Genomic DNA, 20,874 nt, shown 5'->3' on the forward strand with positions numbered 1-20,874 from the left:
CTCATTGTTTTTCGCTTGGCACCACAGGGATTTGAAAAACGGAAACGGAAAGCAGCGGGGGGGGGGGGCTTGGGCTGAGTCACAGGAGTCGCGGCTTAACTTCGGCTATACTTTTCTCCATCAGAAATCTGGATGACTGAGGCGCAGGTACTCATCGGAGTGAATTGCTGTGTAATTCAAGACAGTGGGCAGCTCGGCCAAGCTCTGATTGCAGGCCGATGTTAGGGGAAGCCAAATTGGGGCATCGTGGAGGGGGGGGGGGGGGGGGGGGGCTGCTGTGGGCTCTATCAGCGAGCCAAACTGTGTGGCCTTTCTGCGATCCATGCCCGGAGGCCGCTGCAGAAGCTGAGTCACACGAGGCGGGACAGAATTCAATGGACAGCTTTAACCACGCAATTACTTCCTACATATAGAGCGGAAACATGCTGACAGTGTGGCTGCAGTACACGGCACAGCTTCAATTCAGTTGCAAAAGGGGAAGCAAGGAGGAGGGGAGGGGGGAATGTGACTTCAAATCTCCACTCCCCATTTTCACACATGAAGGAAGCCTCAATGTTCATCAATCAGCTGGTCAATTAGTGAGCGGGCTCCTTCCTGGCGCGTTGCGATAATGTCTGCAGCGTTCAGGGATCAGGGGGCCAAGGTCATTGGTGCGCTGGTGAGGCGGAGTTATGGCTGCCCTGCTCCGTCTCATCAGCCTGACTGTCAGCTCACACAGCATCATTTATCTGCGGAAAAGCCTCACGGCTGAACACAAAACGCAGCGTGTGGCCAAATCATCAGAGCGGCGGCCCCACTTTACTGCTCTCCGTTAAGAGACGACTGTAAAATAAAATTCAATTTTACAAGCAGTATGGGCTTCCGACAAACTTTCGTAAAATAGCCGGTCAGAGCAATATTAATAAGGTCGGACTTTTGATGGTTGTGAGGCCTATGTGTGTGTGTGTGTGTGCATTGCATAATTGATGTGGGCTCTTTCAAACAGCAAAGAAAGTGGAAGTGGACCAGAAGATGGGAGCCAGACTGAAATGAGCCAAATAAAAACTCCTCGTCAAAGAGAAACGGACAAGAGAGAAACAAGGACAGGGAATAAAACATAATTGAACAGATAAATTCAGCTTTGTAAAAAAAATAATTACTTCTGTTTATCAGAGAATGTTTGCCCTTCAAAAACTGCCCTCAAGTTTAGGTTTCCTGGCGGATATGTTGTGCCTGTGGAACAGATGGCTATTACACTGGAAAAGACGTGGCACACAGCAAACCCCGTTAGAAGAGGGAGATACCGTATGATGCCGCCTCGGGGTTGTTGTGTTTATCGACAATCAGCCTCTCATTGGGCAGAGAAAGGAAAACTAATTTACCAACATTAAGTCTGGCCTATGCGCCCCGCAGCAAGGTTCTGCTTTGTCATCAAGGCGTCAAGAGCTGCTTAAGTGCTAAATGTTTGGTTTTTTTTACACTTAGGTTGTGCAACGCAATTATATTGACCTGCACATGCGTCTTCCCGATAGAAATAGAACAGGAGTAGAGTGGACAATCAAAAGGAGCCGCCTATATGTCTCTGTGCTGTAAACTCTGTAAAACTGTAAGGCGTGTTTATATGTTTAAAAATACATATTTTGGTTTTTCATGCACTTTCCATCCTGTTTTCTCGTCATTATATTCATTATGAGTATGAGATTAGTGGTGTGTGGGAGGTGAAAAAAAAAAAAAATGCACACTGAGGACTGATGCAGAATGACAAGCAAGTGCAAAAAGAAAATCATAACAAAGAACTATGAAAAGGAAACAAGCTGGGTGAAATAGAACATGTCATTTAAACAATGGTTAACGTATTACATTCTTTGAGTTCATTAGAATGGAACCATGATGTACTCGGCAGATACATGCGCCGTACTCTGCATCAATGCTTTGCATCTACTGTGTGCTAGAGCAGTGGCTCCCAAACGTTTGGTGTTAAGCCCCCCTTACATGATACAGGGATTGTCTCTCTTCTTGGCCGACCACATTGCTTAGAAAGCCCAGGGACAGATATGACTCGTTCTATTTTCATTCATTTTTACGTTTTTTTTTTTGTTTGTTCCCGTAGCCTGTCACAGCTGCGACACACTATCATTTATATTTTAGTCACGCATCTGTCCGTCTTGGCAACCTTATTTATCCGTCGCATATTATCTACCAACGGCACCAACAGCACCAAACAGCCTGTGCTACGGCATGATGATGGACCCATCATCTCCCGTCTTGTCCCCTTCAGGAGATGGTTCACTGGCTGTTAGTTCCATGTCCCCCTGGAGCTGGTACTAATTCACAGAAGAAAAATGTCAAGCGGATCCTAATGCAAGTCTTACTGATCCTCGCACATACACAGGTGGAGGGCTGCAGATCTCCTGAATACCCGACACATCCCGAGGTATTTGGCCGTCCCCCCCGAGGCCCTGCTTCAACAAATAATCTCTCTCTCTCTCTCTCACAGTTTTACACTTTGCACCAGCAACATCCCAGTATCCCCCGTGGCGCTGGCCGACCGTGACTGCAACGCACAAGAGAAGGTTTGGACTCTCTGGGGAGTCTTGAGAGCAGATTATCACCTCAGCTAGTAGATAAACAGCGGCCATCATGTACAATCATCGCCAGGGGTTTTGGATTGGATCCAGGTCTGATACCCCTGATGTGTGTGAGCGTCCGTGTGTGTCTTTGTGCCTAGGTTGCCCACGTGGATATGCTTTGCCCGGTGTTCACCCGTGGAAGCCATGCCAATTTGGCCCTGGGGGGCTCTGGCAGCAGATCCTCCGTCCTCGTCCTGGAGGAATTTCCTTTCTGATCCGGCATGCAATCAGAGGCATCTGCAGCGTCCTCTTTGCCAGAATTCCTGCGCGTCCCTCAAACGCACAGAGACGTACTCCGGCATCTGTTGGGACACATGCATGCCAGGGAGTTGCAGCTGTGCACTAATCAAACCCAGACGCGCGCACACACACATTTTTGGAAACACACTCACCGGAGATCTTGGTGCACAGGGGGATTGGGAAGAGAGCAAGTGTTTTGATGCTACTGGGCTGTGCTGTCACCACCCGTGACCCAACGGAATCTGTCTCATCGCTGACAAAGGCAGATCATCAGCAGAGGGCAAAGGTCACTCTTCTGTTGGGCTCAACTCACGACTTCAAACGCCGGCTCGGATTCCAACAGAAATGGATATATTTGAGGTGCGATTGATTTAATTGGCCTCAGACAGGACATTTCAAACTTTGAATAAGCCCATTCACTTACTCTTTTTTTTTTTTTTTGACTTAACTGATTTAACTAGAAAAAAGAAAAAAAAAACAAGAAAAAGCATCTGGTTCCTACTATGCAGCCTAAACTGGAAAGTGGAAAGGAAACCAAAAGAGCAGTTTCCATCAGTCTGACACAAGATGTGGTATTAGCCACTCATATTCCTTATGGTAATTTCCCAGGGAGCAGGCCTGCTCTAAGTAATGCCACACTGGATTTATAGCTGATAAAACCTCTATTATTCCATTTCTCTCCCGCAATTTCAAATGGTAAAAGTCAAGCTGGGGGTGTGTTATTGGAGAATTAAAGCGCGGGGTCGAATGAATATGGAGGAAGGGAGTATGATAAGTGCAGACAGGGAACAGTGAGCGGCAGATGAAATATGTGCTTGGAAAACATAATTAGCAAAAACGTCTATCAAGGGTCTGCAGAGCAGAGAACAAAAAAAAATAAACCCAATAGCGACCGACAGCGGGCTGAAGCAACCTACTGATTTTTCATCTAAATGCCCTGCACCTTTTGAGCGGGGGGGGATCATGTTGGAGGGGTAGCTAACGAGAGACCGACCACACGGGACATCATGACAACACGTTCATCCCAAACCTCACAGTGATCACACGTCTGTGTTCCACAGCGACTAAATCCTTGCAGATTCACATCAATCCCAGAGCTGATGTTATTTAACACCTTCCTGCTCTCGCTTTTATGGGTTTATTCACGACTGATTCCACCAACCACAATTTAACGCTTAATAGCTTCTTAAACATCACATAAACAGAGTAAAATGGCTTAAATTTGTGCACTTTATGCATTAGTTGTATGAGCATCTATTTCCCACTTTATTTATAGTTGAGGTATTGCGATAAATGTAACCTTTTTATGTGAACAGACAATTGATTTTCCTTATAGTTGTAAGACTCTTCACCTTAGTATTAATTTGAACTGTTCTGTAATAACAGTATTAACCATTATCTGGAATACGCACAATATCTGCCGTCTTTCTTCAACTAACTATAAAGTCTATGAAATCTTGTCCCCTCGCAATCGGGAGGCTGGAATTCCACCGAATGATTGAAATGATCCACACGTGCAAATTCTTGATTTGATGCGCGCAGAAACACAAAGAAGCTGCAATCTTCATCTTTGCCACACAAGAGGTCAGTGACTAAACTTCTCCACACCTCTTAGTTCTCCAGTTCCTTCACGTTGACACTAGGAGGTACTCCTAGGCCAGACCTCTGCTTCACGACTTTTTCCCCAACATTAATCACTTTCTTTTGCGTTCTCCATCTGCAATTAGGATGACCCCTTTAGGGGGTTTCCATCTCCCAAGACGCTCCCCTATTTCACCTCTCCGAGTTGCCCTCCACTGATTTTTGTTAGCTTCAGCGAATCGACTTTCTCACCCCTTCTCTGTCGATTCTTACCACAACATTAGGCCTCCTTGTTGCTCCCTGCCCTCTCCCTCCAATCAACTGGACAACTTTGGCCTCCAAATGAGGGCAGGATTGCACAGTTATTCCATGTTTTAAACAGATCTTGGTGTGCATAGAAACATTGTTTCTTTCACACAGAAATCTGTTCGGGCTGTAAAAAAAAGCACAAAAAGGTGTATTGCACTTGTTTGTAATGAAACAGACACAGTAGCACATAAACATGCACAAAGTTGGTACATCTTCCCTGCATTTTTATGCTACAGACTTTGAGTTTAGGTTAATGAGCAACTTTCGCAAATCCCCAGGCGCGACGGACAGCAGAGGTTGAAAGTGACATGACATCATTATTTATTCCCCATTGTGGCTATGCGCATGGGCAGGTGCAGGCAGCACGACACACAGTGTGAAAACATGTGGCCGTGCCGCGCCGCCCACCCCCCCCCCCGCCGCCGCCTCCGCCCCCGTGTCTGCGAGTATTTGAGTATGTGAACATCTTGGCGATTCTCTCAAGCCCCCTGCAGGTGTTTAGGTCTCCACAAATCCCCGCATGTCCTCCCTAGCTGAAGCAGGGGATCGAGACTTGCTCTTCTCCTGCCCCCTTTCCTCTTCCCTAGAATCCCTCCTAGGCCCTAGTAGGCAAGAAAGAAGAGACTGCCAAGCCCAGGTGTCGAGCATCCGCGGAGGATCCGAGGAGGATTTAAGAGAGGTAGAATTTGAGAGAGATGTGCAAATTTAGAGACACAAACAGCAGAAACAAGGAGAAAGTGGGGAAATTAAGAGTAGGATGGAGAGGCACAAAGTGGGTGAAAGTGGTGTATTAGCAGTCCACAAACGGGAAAAGTAGATGTGACCTTTGACAAGTCATTCAGCAAAGCCCCCCTCCAGAGGGTTTGAGCATGTATTGTCAGACATCCCAAGTCTGCCCTCTGAACAACAAACAAAGACACAGTCACATCCAGATAGTTGACTGGACTTGGTATAAATTCACAGAGCGACCTCAGGCTACACTTAAAAAGAGCATCTGGTGTCAGAATGCATTGCAGAGACGCAGCGGAACAACCCTTCCCAGCATTGTTACATGTGGCTTTGTGTGCATCAAAGGGACATATTTCTTGGGATAAATTGCAGATGTACATAAAATATCATCTTTCCGCCAGTTGTTTTTGTCCCCCCACAAGACTCTAAATAGATTAAGACATTCTCGAAGCTGATAAAAGCTGAAATGAGATACAGCGTGAGGAAGTGCATCTTGGCGGGGACATTAATAGCCGGCCTCACTGCTGGATGGAGGAATGGGCGGTCTGATGGAATGCTGCAAAATTGCAAATGGAGAGGAAAGAGATACAAGATGATAAGAGAACAGCGCACTGCAGTAAGCTAACACTCGGAGAGTCGAGCACACGCTCAGGTGATTGAGGGCTTGAACAGTTGAACAGCATTGAATTGATCGAGTTCTGAGGCACGATCTCAAGCAACCTGCCCCGCGTTCCCTCACTTATCAGGGGACTGACAGAGGAGGAGCCGAGAGGTCTCCTCTCCTCGTATGGCCAAATCATGTTGCCGATGGGACAGGTCTTATCCAGGGGCTTTGCTCACCAACCCCCCCCCCGTGTGTTGACAGCGTGACTGATGGGCACAGGGTCCGTCCTGCTGCCTCTTCATCTAAACAGACTAAACAGGCCGGAAAAAAAAGAAAACCCACAGTGCTTTGCAGTGATGCAATGACGAGTCCACAGAGGAGACTAGAAGCACTTTGGGTTTTCGTAACGGGGGAGTCTGGAAGGACGGAGGTGGCTTGCGGCGGAGCATTTTTCAATGACGCGCTTCATGGCTCGGATTTTAATGTGCACCGTTAATTATGATCTTGCCATGTTAGCCTTTTCCAAGATCTTCTGTGTAATGAAAGCGTGTGAGAGAGAGAGAGAGAGAGAGACGTGGGAATGGCACACTGTGTGTAGGCAACATTCCAGGTTGCGTGGTGATGAGTTAGGCGTCTCGTCGTCTCCTTGGCACCTGTCCACTGACCACTGTCTCCCTTTAGGTGACCAAAGTGTCCCTCTGAGCGCCACTGGGGCTATCCGTGGGGATCAAGATACTGTGCTGTGCCAAACGGGAAAGTATTGTATTTCAGTGGCAGTGGTGGCTCTTCTTTTCCCAGATGTGCATGTTTGTGTACGTGTGTCAAGGCAATTTCAATATTATGAATCTCAACTTTCCGCCACAAGGGGCTTTACAACCTACAAAGAACACACCGTCTCTGTTATTCGTGCTTACAATGCGCGTGTGTGAATGTATGCGTGTATTGGACTCTCATAGAATAAATAAAGAAGGAATCTTCTTCTAACGTCACCTTCATCATTATGTCTTTGCAATGTTTGGATTATTTGGGGGGGACAGGCAAAGAAAGCCTAGGGGCAGAAATACCCATTGGAGAAATAAGTTAATGCAAAGATGACTTATGGATCTCCCCAGAGGTCGAGGGTTTGGCCAGGAACATCCTCTTAGAGGATCTCGAGGATGGCAATTCAGAAAATAGCTTAAATCACGGTATTATAAATAGATATTAAAAAGCCATACAATGGTGGTGTGTGTGTGTGTGTTTTGGAGCTGTGGTCGGTGTCACTGACCGAGTCACGGCATTCCGTGCATGACAGAGGCGCCATGACGACACAAGGCCCACGTTGAATAAAGGCTGACTCATAGTGTCAGGATCGGTCCGATCCCTCATCACTCACAGCCCACTTTCTTACCGCCGCTCTGCGCAAAACGCCGGGTCTCTTCTTCCACACCTGGGCGCTGATCTTTAATGCATATTATTCCACCGTCTGGCAACGACGCCCCCACAGAGACGGAGCACTAAATTGTTAAGAGAGAGGTTTGCATTTAAATCCCCATTCCTGTAAACAGGCTTAAAATTAAGATGATAAAAGCAACACATTCAATAAGCTGGCCAAGTTACATTCAATCACCGCATATGTGACTTCCCAAAAAACACTGATGCCCTCCATATGGCATCAATGATTATTCTTATTTCGTATTCTCCGTCCACAGCCCCCGGAGATATATATATATATATATATATATAGATATATATATATATATATATATACACGCGTGGACATCCATCTGGATTTTAAGGACGGGAAATCAAAATTCAAACTCAGACTCGCCGCAGCAGTCGGACCACACGGGCGGTGGGTGACCAGTTGGAACGGGTGGGAGGCTGGAGACGTCTAAAAATAAGAGCCCGTCACACCTGCGCCTCACGGACTGAACAGCCAGAAGAGTCCGGATGAGTCCGTCTAGACGATGGCAAATTGCAGGCTTCTGCCAGGGTTGTGTAGTCACGGCAGGAACAAAAGCAGAAACGGGGCAGCTGATGACGAGCGGCTTTAACAGGTTCTCAACCCCCCCCCCCACGCCCTAAAAACACACACAAGTCTGTGTCATCCCTTAGACCTGAATGACATGATGTTCTTGTAATCCTAACACGCAGTATGCTGTGGAGCATTAGGGAAAAAGCTAAAAGCCCTGATTCAATAAGTGATAATACAAACGTTGAGTTCAAGGCTGAGACGCCGAGATAATAGAAAATCAATGAGACTTAATTACAGGATCTGTGTCATTTGCAAGTCCGCTCTGACCTTTGGTGTCGGGCTTTGGACACAACAGACATGCCCCTCGCTCTCTGGACAAATTGTGAGACTGTGCTTTAAGTATTTCATTTTTTTTACCAAAACCGGTTAAAGAAAAACACAGGATGCAATTCATAACTTTTTTTCATAGTACCGGTAAATGAAAAAGACCAAAAAAAAATAGGAAAACATTTAAGGGAGTGCATTGTAGATCTACATAAATACATGAATCAATTTGTTTTACTATGAATGACTTGCCAAAGAAATGATCCATATGAATTTGGGACTTAGTGATTAAGCAAAAAATAGCAATTGTTTAAGTGTATCATCTGTTCATCATAAAACAGGATTACAGAACAGCAGAGCTGCAGAACATGAGTTACAACTCAATGCAAACCAAGTTTACTTTCTACTTCTCTAAACCATTATGACTTCAAACCAAATCTTCATTGCTTCATTCCAACGGGAATCTTGCATTTTTCAAAAAAGAAAATGAGATTGCCAACAGCCCAGCTTAGCTTCTCAGGGCTGTCAAGACAATTTGAAATCAAGATTCAGGCCAAGTAGGCATACACTCATCCCCCTGCCAGAGACAAACAAAACCAAGGAAAAGAAATAAAGCAGGCCGCTAAGGCTGCATCCACTCTCACACACACACACACACACACACACACACACACACACACACACGACACATGCATTTCATTTAGACCCCGAGCCTCCACTGATTCCACAGTCTGCGTCCTCACCAAGTGGGGAACATTTGGTTAACGGTTCATTTCTTTTTTTCATCACTCTTCAGCGTCACCTCAACTCTTCAGCGTCCACCGTAGATCATTTGTAGGATAGTTCTGGACAAGCTGCACAGATGGGAAGTCTTTGTTATTCAGGACCGCAGCCCTCATCTGGGATAATGTGGCTTATACCGCGAACCTGAAGCCACGGTAAACAACAAGCATTAAAGTCTGCTAGTGCCAGTCGCTGGCTTAAAACAATACCACGTGCATGATTGACCACAAATGGAATTGAGTTTTGACGAAGGCGATTGGCTCAGAGGACATCACTATACCACGGTTGGGTGTTCTATAGATTGAGATTTTTTTGTATTTATTTTCTTGTGACATAAATAGCAAGAAGTGATAAATGTTTCGTTGTTTAAATCCTGCTTAATGTGACAAGAACTGTCACAGAGGGGAAAAATGATTATTTCCCATGCTATTTAATCTTAGGCAACGTAATTAACATCGGCAAAAGTAAATTAAAATATAAACATTTTAAAATGGGTGAGGAGAAAACCTCTCAGAGCTAATTATGATATGTAATCATTTCAAAGTGCAAAACAAAATATTTGCATTACAGCTGAAGTCAATATGATCTTCAAATGATATTGCTTAATGATGTATTACCAAAGAGACAGGATGTAGGGAGGGAGCAGGACTCCAGTAGTGCAGAGGGAGAAATGGGTGATAAATCGAAGGACAAAACCACTGACATTGAGAGACGCCATGTCTTGTGGGTGTTTAGTGGCAAAACACAGGTTTTTAATACAGCTTGACTGGCTGAATGACTCACATCAAAGAGCAACATCTGTGAATAAATCACGACGAAAACTGTGCCATCATCTATTCTATCATAAGACATCAGCGTGTGACATGCACTATTGCTTTGGAAATCCAATAGTCAAACAGATGCTCCACTAACAGAGCCTGGAAATAAAGTGTGGCTAACTTATCTCTCACACCCCCCCCCCCCCCCCTCCTCCACCCCCTCATCACATTGCCATGTGACACTTCTCCCCGTTTGGCCATTAATCCTGTAAAAGTAAAGAAAGTGGGTGATTCATATTGTGATTGCACCACTGACCTCCTCGACTCTTGCAGAAGGGCAGAGAGGACCTCAGAGGGGCAGCCAGAGAAGGCCCCAGAGAGGCCGCTGTGGCTAAATTTACCCCCCCCCCCCCCACATCACGTTGGGATTCTATTACTCCCCTCGCGCGCCGGCACACAGAGCGTCATGTGAAAGCCGGCCGCAGACGCCCGCGGCTCCTCCCCCCCCCCCCGCGTCAGGCCCTCCGACCAGTTAATGCTATTCTCCACCCAGCCGCCCTCCCTCCCTTTCTACGGACCCCTTATCGTTCACTCCCGCCCCTTCTATGGCGCTGAGTCTCAAACCGCGGCCCCACCTCCCTCTCAACCCGGGCTCCCCTCCAATTACGGCTCCTTTCCTCCATGGCAGGGGTTCGGCCGGCAGACCAGCAGGGGGGGGGGGGGGGGGGGGGGGGGCGAAACTCACGGCAGGTAACGGAGAGGGGAGGGTGGTCCCCCTGCCAAATGGAGATCAATAAGGAGACGGGCCTGAAGGATGCCTCCTGTTATGGGCTGAGAGTTGCTGGAGGCTGTGGGAGGGGGGGGGGGGGGGCTGCCAATTATTGGCATGGGATGAAATGTTTGATAGCCCAGTATGTCTCCTCCATCGGTGTCAGCAGCGTGACGCGAGGCTCAGCAATAGTTCACGAGGATCAAGTGCAAAGTCCCTCGGCCAGACGGACGCTGCGGGAGGGGGGGGGGGCGGTCCAGCAGCACGCAGATCCTCCTTGGCCGCGTTTTTGTCGTTGCGCCTCAAATAGACTGACGTGCGTCAATGAGGGCAACAGAGGCATTAGCTCGTCCCTTTGAACAGCCCCGTCGCTGTGACGGAGCGATAGGAAGGAGGGGGGGTCGAACCCCTCTCGGGTCGAAATGAGAGGCGATGAACAGATAAGCAAACAGAGCAGGAGAGGAGGGAAATAGGCAGAGAAGGAGATCGTATGCGAGGGCGAGGGACACGCAGGCCTTCTGCAGAGAGGACCACGCAGCGTGCCCCTACACATCTCCCCATCCCAGTCGGGCCACATGTCAGGGTCACACTGACCTCTAGTGGTGACAGGGACACAGGGCTCACGAAAAAAAGCGGGCCACGACGGAGGGATCATTTGTGATTGACGTAATTGATTAGAAAATTGATTTTAAGTCAGCGAGGCTGGTCGAGTACCTCTCAGGTGACACGGATAAATGGCAGCGGCAAACGGCCTATTTCAACACTGAACTCTCTAACTCCCTGCTTTTCAATTATCCACTTGTGAGGAAACCACACACACACACACACACACACACACACACATACACACACACTCTCTCTCTTCCTCCTTCACTCTTTCCTTTCCAGTATCTCGCCTTTTCTCCCCCGTCCTCTTCGTCTCTATGTCTCTCTCCAAAGGTACCTTTGGAATGTTTCGATTGAAACGTATTGATTTTGTGGGCTGCACTCTACACAAAGTTCTGGCAGAACTTGAAACCACTCTATTCAGTGTGGGGATCAAAGTGCATTCTTTCCTTGGAGTCGTTAAATGAAGTTAGAAGTTTGATAGCGAGGGCTTTACTAGGTATTTTTAAACCATAACTTAAGGTGTTGGGTAACGTCTTAAATCAAATTGGTAAGATTGAGAGTTGAGTTGTTCCCTACCCTCTCATTAGGCCTTTACCTGATCAGTGTAGTAAGATGTTTCAAAGCTGCAGGCATAGAGGAATGCAAAAATAGCAAGACTATTACTCGTATAAACAAATCATGTTATATGCTCCAAATTCACTAGATGGCGCACACTGCAAGGAAACATCAAGGGTTCATCAACGCTGTTGTTCCCTCAACGTAGTTATGCTAATGATATGGAATGTTGAAGTAATCAATCTTGATCCTATGAACCAATTCATTCTGGAATGGGACAACCCAATACAGAGGTATAGTACACAGCGTGTCGCTCTACGACAGATAAGTTACTGTGGAAGGGGTCCACAAACAATCTATTTTTAAATCGTCCTTTAGATGGTTCACCTCCACAAGGCTGCTGCAGAGTATGTGATACTGCAAGATAAGGTTGTCATGGCGCTTGGGTTACCTCTTCCTGAGCCCTATTTCTATCCAAGGCGCCATAAAATGAAGGCATGATTATGTTAGAGAGCTGATCTGAGGCAAAGTTGTAGTGATTTGTCTGATGATGTAAAGTAGTGTCACCTTCTATAAGAGGATGTAGGACCAGATGTTTGGCAAATTGCTCTTTTTGTCCGTTTGGCGCCTTGCAGCAACATAACTGTCTCTCTCTCTTCCTCTTCTTTCAAAGTTTATCAAATCATCAACAATCATCGAACTGGGCAGTATCTGGCCCGAACCAGAAATGAGTTTGACACCGCTGGGTTAAAGACAGTATTAGACCGCAACTACGTGGTTATATTATTTAAGAACATGTTGGGGACACACAAAACACGCGCTCACTGCTAGCCAGTAAAGCCATTAGGTCTTTTACAATAGCACCGGGGACAGGCAGTGGGCAGGAGGCTCTGGGACACGGTCAACTTGAATATTAATCCTCCCTCTCTGCCTTCAGAGAGAGAGAGAGAGAGAGAGAGAGAGAGAGAGGGAAATGCTCATAGCCATTGTTAAGAGTTTACAGCTTGCCACTGAAACGTCACTCATCGGTCCCTTTTGGGGATTTCTGTGCTATTCAGGTCCTCACAGGAGACGAGGCCTGAATGTCGAACAAACACAACTGGCACACACGCAGTGAGAGGAAGGGTAAAAGTGCCGTTTTTAAGCAGAATGAATGAGGCCCGGTCATTACAGCGTGGGTGCGCTGGTGCTGCAGTGAGTTCATTCAGGCGAGCAAGCAGAAACACATATTTTTTTAAGTTTTGGGAAGGCTTTGGAGAATTTAAAGTGTAGCGCGGCATTCATCTACGAGCGGAGACGTCAGTGACCTCAAAAAGCTTTGAGTTTCGTACAGCTTAAAAACAGTCCATTTATCTTTTCATATTCAATATGGGGGGTTTTTTCGGCTCCTGCTTTAGGTTTTTAAAAGGTCCCATGTAAAAGCACACGCTTTCCTAATGGGGTGAAAGCAGCAGAGGGCACTTCAGAGGCAAAGTATTTGTACTGCAAGTCTTTTGATGAAACCCCAAATGAGCCGGAGCGGTCGAGGGTGATTAATACCTGCTCATCTGGGTCCGTTCTGAGAGCTTATTAGGCGAGCTCGAAAAATATGGAAGAGGATCTTACTCACCTTCTATCATCATGTGTAGTCGCTGGTAGGGGGCTATGGTAAATATTATAAAAAGGAAAGCTTGCAGATGAGGCACAAAGAAGCCTTGAAACAAAGTGAGAACGGTGCAAAGAAATCTTGCTGTGACCCAGATTGATGCTCCCGATGTCCTCAAACCCACCAGAGTCTCTAGTAAAAGAAGTAGGATGGCTTGCTTTTCATCACAAAGTCTACGGCATTTGTAATGTGTAGACACACTCTTTGACCAGAAACGATGTAAAGCGGTATTATTGCAAGAGAAATGTTGCATTTGTCAGAAATCAAATCAACACAAAGTCGTTTTGTTCATTCAAGGTGGACACGAGTCTACGAGCCCTTACTGCTTCAAAAAGATCCAACATCACACACAGGCTTGGTAGAGATGTGTTTTCGGACGACAAAAGCGAAAAACCCCTTCCATTAAAAGGAAAGTCAACGTTCCGCCTCATCCCTTCTAGTTTGATTGAAGTCCACAATCCCATTTGAACCCATTTGACCCTGTAACAGCGAGGCTGTCGTGTGGCGCTGGAGAGCCGCGCTGCAGTGGAGCAGCGCCTTGATGTTCCTACAGAAAGATCACAACTGGGGCTGTGAAATACAGGCCCCTTTTTCCCCTTCTCCTTCAACCTCCTCGTCCTTCATCTTCCATTCCTTCCGCTTCCCCCTCTCAGGGATTACCGGGCAGCCACAACACCGTCACTCCTCCAACTGAGAAGGCCGAAGAGACGACACAAAAGGAACAGTCCACAGGACACGGAGAGCTGCGGCTATGAGGTTTCTGCGGCCGCCCTGGTGAGAAAAGCGCAGGCCAGCTGGCCTTTGAGTTCTGTTACAGTCCATTTTCTTCACACTTTTCTCACTTGCAGATTAGGTGAAAAACAAGGAAATGAGCAACGGAAGGTGACAAAGTGCAGGTGAGCCGGATGCAATAGAGGCCAAAGGTCGACGGGGTACGGATCGTTGTTTTTTTGCTTATGATTTACCCGGATTTTCTTTCAGGAAAGCCTCCCATAAAGTAGTCATTAATACACACTGTGTAGGTCACAAGCAAAGCGTGCCAAAAATTCACTGCATTTTTCTATCCTCGTTAACTAGCACCATTACTCCCCAGCGATGGAAAAACATGTGTCCGTGGTCCCACTTGTCGACGGCAGACAATGAAACCTGAGGTGCGAGCACAGCAGAAGCACGAGGAGTCTCTGACATAAAGAAACATGCCATCACACCAGCTGGCAGTCGCCTAAACACATGCCTCCACACCGTTTAAGATGGACAATTTAAATCCCCCCCCCCCTCAAGTATCGCAAGTAGTTTTAATAAAGCACTGAATCTGCAGAATTACAACTATTTGAGAAAGTGAGACTATTTAAAACTGCAGAGAAGGAATATACAGACCAGTCTGCCATCTGTTGTCCTTGTTGGACGCCGCTACAGGAGAAAAGTGTGAGCAGAATTTAAAAAGCAAAGTGAATAAGCGCGACGAAAAAAAGCTTCCACTGACAGGAACATCTACCCTGCCACAGGGATTTATAGAAAAGTTGTTTCTTCCCCTCCAAAAAAAAACCTGTCCAGACCATCCTGTCTCCAAGGACAACTTCTTTTATTACTCAGAGCCAGCTGAGGGCCCAGATGTTCCTGCCATTGAATGGAAAGAGGAAATAGAAACTTGGCAGCGGCAAACGTCGGTGAAGCGTTTGCCTTCGCTGTGATTGGTTGATGCTAGCTCGCATGCCTTCTTCAGAAGCAGACAGACCAAAGAAACACATCGAGACATTAGCAGATGTCATGCACCCGACTGTAGAACCCACGGTGCCTGCCAGAGGTCGCTGCCTCGCTGGACAGTCCAATGAGGTCCCTGAACAAGTGGAGCCGAAGCCACGAGGAGCTTGATTATAATCACAGTGTTTGACCTGAGCCGACAACATTGGAGGAACACAGAGTATACGGAGCAAAGGACCCTGAGAGGCTTCAATGCTGCTTTCTGTCGACAGTGTGTGACCCCCCCCCCCCGCCCCCCCCCAGAAGGAAAAGCAGCAGCAAAGCTTTCCCACAGTGCTGCCTGGATCATGATCCAGAGTGCTGCCTTATATACGTGTCAGCATACATTATTCTGCCTCGGGATGGCAGCTTGACAGTGGGCGGCGTCGCTGATGCTACGACCTGTTTTTGTTTGCCTGGGAGTACAATAAAGCTGCATCAACACTGATCGATCGATGCACATTTCATGTGTCGAAAGTGTCCTTGGGCAAAATACTGAATCCCAAGCTGCTTGGAGGTGTCATTTTGTTAGTTAACGATAAGATCGAATCCGATGAGCAGGGGAAATCTTGTTTGGCTGCCTCTGACATGAATGTGGTGTATGGTAGATGAATATTTACATGCATATGGTAACTGTTGGCATGTATGTAAAGCATGTATGCAAAGTGGTTGGAATAGAAAGCATTTACCATTGGCCAGCTTGTTCACGAACCTTCAAAAGTACTTTTTTGACATGATTACACAGATAAAACAGGGACAAGCAGGGAAAAGATTGCTGCCACTCACTATTCTTGCTGCCACGTACTTGGTAACCTTAGTGACCACATCGAAATCGGGCTGCTTTTCCATGTGTTTCTGCAATCTTTTTTGTCAAAATAATTTATGTCCATAACCAATTACTGCTCCAGGCATCCCTGGAGGTCATGAAGGTTATGTGCCTAAGATTTAAGGCATAGGGCTTGTGTCAGAGTGTTTGTGTGTCGGTGTCGGTGTGTGCGTGGGGGGCAATTTCCTGTAGTTCACCCACCCCTCGGTTTGGAGGTGGCTGGACAGGAAGCACAGCCATACCAGAGCAGAAAGTCAGCCCTGAACAATGTGTGATTTAGTCCCAGCAGCGCATTTCCTGGCAGATCTATTTATTGTCCTTCCTACTACAACACCCTGGAGCGAGCTGGGAAATATCCCAAACTACGCACTAAAGAGCACAGAGGCTAGGTGACTTGGCCCATTCCATCCCAATCTTTACCATTCCACTCATATCTAGACTTCAAGATCATCTCGGCTCCCTCAAAGTGCTGCCTTAAACAAAGTGGACGCAGTTTGATAAGACAAGGCTGTAACATGGCGTAGTTTCTCACCGGCTCAGATGGGGTTGGGCTCTCTGCGGTTTGCCTGCGAAAAGCCTGTCAAACAGAGGAAGAGAAACAGGGACTGAGAGCAATTAATGAGTGTAGAAAGAAAAAAAAAAAAACGATCTGCACAACAATGACGGCAAGGAAGGCCAAACGAGTGGGCTACCTAAATGTAGATGTTTGGAGAATGAGAGTTATTAGAAGTGATTTGGAAAGACAGAAGGCCACAGTGGAATAGTAAGTGCTGTTCTAAACAAACCTCCAAAACAGCTTTGAACGGTTGGAATGAAATGTAAAAACACGTCCATTGAACGCCGATGCTAAAGTAACAACGGATACCCAACCTCCTTCCCTATGAAGCGGGGCCATTGCCACGGACCGCACATTTGGACAAATCTTTATTACGGAGGATGACAGAATGCGGCGTCATTAAAATGACTCCTGACAACGGCCACAACATTAAATAGTCCAACTGCCTGATAATAATAGTCACAGACAATACGTTTCGACATGCCTGAAATGAGATAATCCTAATGCGTTTGATAGATTACCTAACCTTTAATGTTGTTGCTCGTGAAGTGTCCCATGTGGATCCTGCAGGTTGCCCGTCCACAACCTGTCACATGACCTCGCACTAAACCACGGGCACCAGCCATTCAGACTGCTTTTGCGGTGTCTCCAACATAATTGACTGGAGAGAATTATGGAAGAACGAAATATAGAACGAAGAGGAAGACGAGGGTAAAACAGGATGGGAAAAGTAAGCAAACTATCACTAATAGCAAAGTCGACTCAGCTTATTTTTATTGTCCTACAATCTTGTGTGGTACAAATGATTACGCAATGGACTAGAACAATAGGGAATGTAAACACAACTTCTGCTTGTTTTTGGAGCTAGCATTTATCAGACCTTTGAGAACATCCAATCTAGAATGTGTGAGTTCATTCATTTGGATCTGCAGGGTATATGAATGAATTGTCACGCGCGCGCAGAGTAATCAGCGTTTGAGGATCAAAGCCTGGGTCGACAAAGTGAGTTGATAAGCGGCATCATGGTACCAATAAAGCCCGATTGCTTCGGTTTGGTTTTGTCAATTCTGAACCAATCCTGGAACCCTGAGTTTGTTGAACTGCCATCATGGTACAGGCCCCTGGTCTGATTTCAGGTCTGATTTCATACTACTAGCAGCTCTCTGGAGGAAGGTTGAATCCAGCTCTCAGTACATATGGGTACAGTAGGCAAGACTGTGAGATACTCCCTCAAGGTTTCAGCTGCTTGTGGTGAAAACCAAAGCATAATTGCAGCAAAATTAAGATTCAAGATATTTATTGTCATGCGTACAGTTTAACACGTTACTCTGGACAATGAAATTCTTATTTTACAAGCAAAAATAAAACAAAAAATAGAGTCAAAAGATAGATACACTAAAGAGCACAATGTGTTTATTTGTGCGTGCACAATGCGTTTTTGCCAGAATTTCACAAGAAGTAAACAAGGAACAAAATCTTCCAAATTAAAGTAGTAATAGCTCTACGTATTGTGATGGGCCTTTATTACCAATGTCTTACGGGTTATAGTACCTTGGACTTAACCTTGACCTCTGGTTGCAGTCCTACTAAATACGCTGATCCGACAAAATGTGAAATAGTGTTACAGAACAATGACAACCAGCGAGAATCAGGGTGGTATATAACCATATATCTTCCATTTAGCTGCCTACAAAATCATAGATTAGACTAAATCATGTGGTCAGAACAGACAATCTGCTGCTTGGCCCTGTAGCCGCCGCGCATGTTCTTAACCCCCATCTACCTGTCACCAGTTCAGCTCCACACCCTCCTCACTCCATTCTTCAGTCACTCCCACCTCGTCAGTCAAAACGCCCTTCACCTGTTCACACACCTACCTCCGATAACTAATCAAATCCCCATTCATGTTCTCATGTTCCCGACCATGCTGGTCCCAGTTTAACCCGCCAGCCCTTTGTCTTACCGGTACTCTGCCTGCAGTTTCCACGGCTTTAAAATAAAAGGTTAAAAACGGAGGTTGTGTGAGTGCATTTGTGTCCGCACACACAAACCGTTCCGCTTCCAAACAATTCGCCTCCAAGCCTGCCTGAATCCCTGCCGTCTGAGTTTGGTAACGACTGAACTTTCACCCTGAGAGAAGACAGCCGTGTTTCCAGACAGCTCTGAAGCCTCGGGTGAAGCAGGAAGACTGAGCGAGACAAGATAAAACTCTATTTGTGTTGTCCCACGCGGGCATCCTGATCACATCGTCAAATACGACCACACAAAGAGCTGTTGCACAGGGGATCTGATCTCATGAATAAAACGGCCATGAATCCATGAACTAGTTCTAGTGCGATAACGCTGAGGAACATCCCTGGTGAGAGGATTCTCTTCAACAGTATATGAGCTGTGTTCATCTAAAGCTGCAAGGAATGTATAAAAGATGGATTTAAACTCAAGAAGGTTAGCAAAAAAGCTCCAGCAAGGTTCGAGAAAAGTCAGGGACACGACCTACCAGGAACGTTAGTGGAAGGTTAGCAATAAAAGCTCTGGGGAACGAACATTAGAGAACGTTAGCGTGACGTTAATATACAGGAACATAACCTCGCAGGAATGTTTACGGCAATCTTAAAGAGCTAAGCGTAGGGATTCTGTGAATTTCAGGATACAGTCCTGTGATATCGGGATAAATGAGGAAATTGTGTGAGGCTAGATATGTATTCCTCTACCGAACCCTGTGTAAAAACCTTCCAACATTCCCAAGTGAAGAGCTCAACACAAGCCAAAAAACTTTAACCTTATTGGTGTTGTGATTAGATGTTACCACTGCAGAGTAAGATTAAAAAATGTATTCTTTTCTTTTGTGATTTGTTTTTATCTGTTTTTCCAGACAAGGCTCAGTCCAATGTAATAAAGAACGCACGTTTGAACTATTTTCATTAATTCCAAACAATTCTTGCTGCCACTCACTATTCTTGCTTCAATTGATATTGCATATTTACATTTTTTTTTCTTTTTCTGGCATTGCAAGAACCAATTTTGTCCCCAGACGGCAGCAGTCATAGTATTCACAGCCACTTGCATGACGGTCACACAGTATAACTTTACTCAACTACTGGGAACTTTCTTTCCATAATTAATTGATCATGATGCAGAGAGCCGTATGATTAAAGTTACAACCTACAGTAAAATGCATCTCAGAACATCTGGCCCTCTGGATGGTTTATGCCACAGTGGCTTTCCTCAGCTAGTCTCAAGGGTGTGCGAGTGAGGGAGGAAAATCACATGGTGGAGTTCTATTAGGAAACACCTAATAGAAGCCATGAGCCACCCATGACCTCTGTAAGGAGCCTCGAGGCCGACTGACATTACCTGTGTATTAGTCCATGTGAACTTCTCACTGTGAGAGCCCTCCGTCACACTGCTACGTCTCTCAGCATCAGTGACGTGCGTGAGGTTGGTGGCTGGGGAGAAACTGACTCTTTCAAAGTCAGATTTACAAATTCAACAAAGTAGCATAAAATCACCATTCAACTTGCGGCTTGCACACTGACTACACAATACAGGATATGAAACATAACCAGTATTCTTTTAGAATACGGGTAGATGAAATCAAGCCTTCTGATTGGTTGGAAGGGAGTCACGGGGTGTACTGAATTGAGCCATAACGTACCCGTTTCTGTGCGGTGATCAAAATATAAAATTAATGTCAATCTATTGCTAATCATCGACCAATTTCTGGTGCTAGGCTAACAAACAGAGTTCCCAATGTTGTTTGTTTGTTGAACAGAAATTTTCTGTAGGCTACTGAAATGCAATACACAAAGTTTAGTGTCTACTTGTGTTGTGCTGAAAGGCAGCTGTTTACTTATGTCACGGACAAGGTTTGCCAACAACACCCTTATTAACCCATTATTTACAATAAAGTACAGCCTCTCGTACCTTATTGCCTAAATCTTTCATATTTTTTTTTAAATATTATTAAAATTGGGCTGGTTATCAATTTGTGTCGTGTACAGCAGTGTCTGCGTGCTCTTACCTTTACTTGTAAATTATGTTAAATCCATTCGCCTTCTGGACAAACATCTCTATGGTGTAAAAGTCGTCTTTATCTTCTTTTAGTTCCGTCTCTTGGTCTCATGAGACATTATTGCTCGTCTTTGGTCGGTACGAGTCTTAAAGGACTGGTGATGTGCACTTGACGTTCGTTACTTGACTGTTTTAGCTAGCACATGCTAACTATGCCGTCTGTCCGTAATACGTGAAGAAAAACGACAGCAGAACGAGCCCGTGAGCTC

The 20,874-nt window shown here is 45.9% G+C and overlaps 1 protein-coding gene across 5 annotated transcripts in view; it reads right to left on the minus strand.

Annotated features, from left to right (window-relative positions):
* Positions 1 to 20,874, minus strand: part of tspan9a (tetraspanin 9a) — a 124,065-nt gene that overhangs the window by 94,745 nt on the left and 8,446 nt on the right. For 2 of the 5 annotated variants that reach the window (XM_037450552.2, XM_037450549.2), the window contains exon 2: positions 16,571 to 16,615. The exons of 1 other annotated variant lie outside the window; for it this stretch is intronic. The gene's annotated coding sequence lies outside the window, so the exon portion shown is untranslated. Of the gene's footprint in view, positions 1 to 16,570; positions 16,616 to 20,615; positions 20,809 to 20,874 lie in introns of those variants that run through there. 2 more of the 5 variants (XM_062562846.1, XM_062562847.1) reach the window with 2 other exon arrangements.

This window comes from Pungitius pungitius, chromosome 6 (assembly GCF_949316345.1).
Source record: "Pungitius pungitius chromosome 6, fPunPun2.1, whole genome shotgun sequence".
In the NCBI taxonomy this organism is placed as follows: Eukaryota; Metazoa; Chordata; class Actinopteri; order Perciformes; family Gasterosteidae; genus Pungitius; species Pungitius pungitius.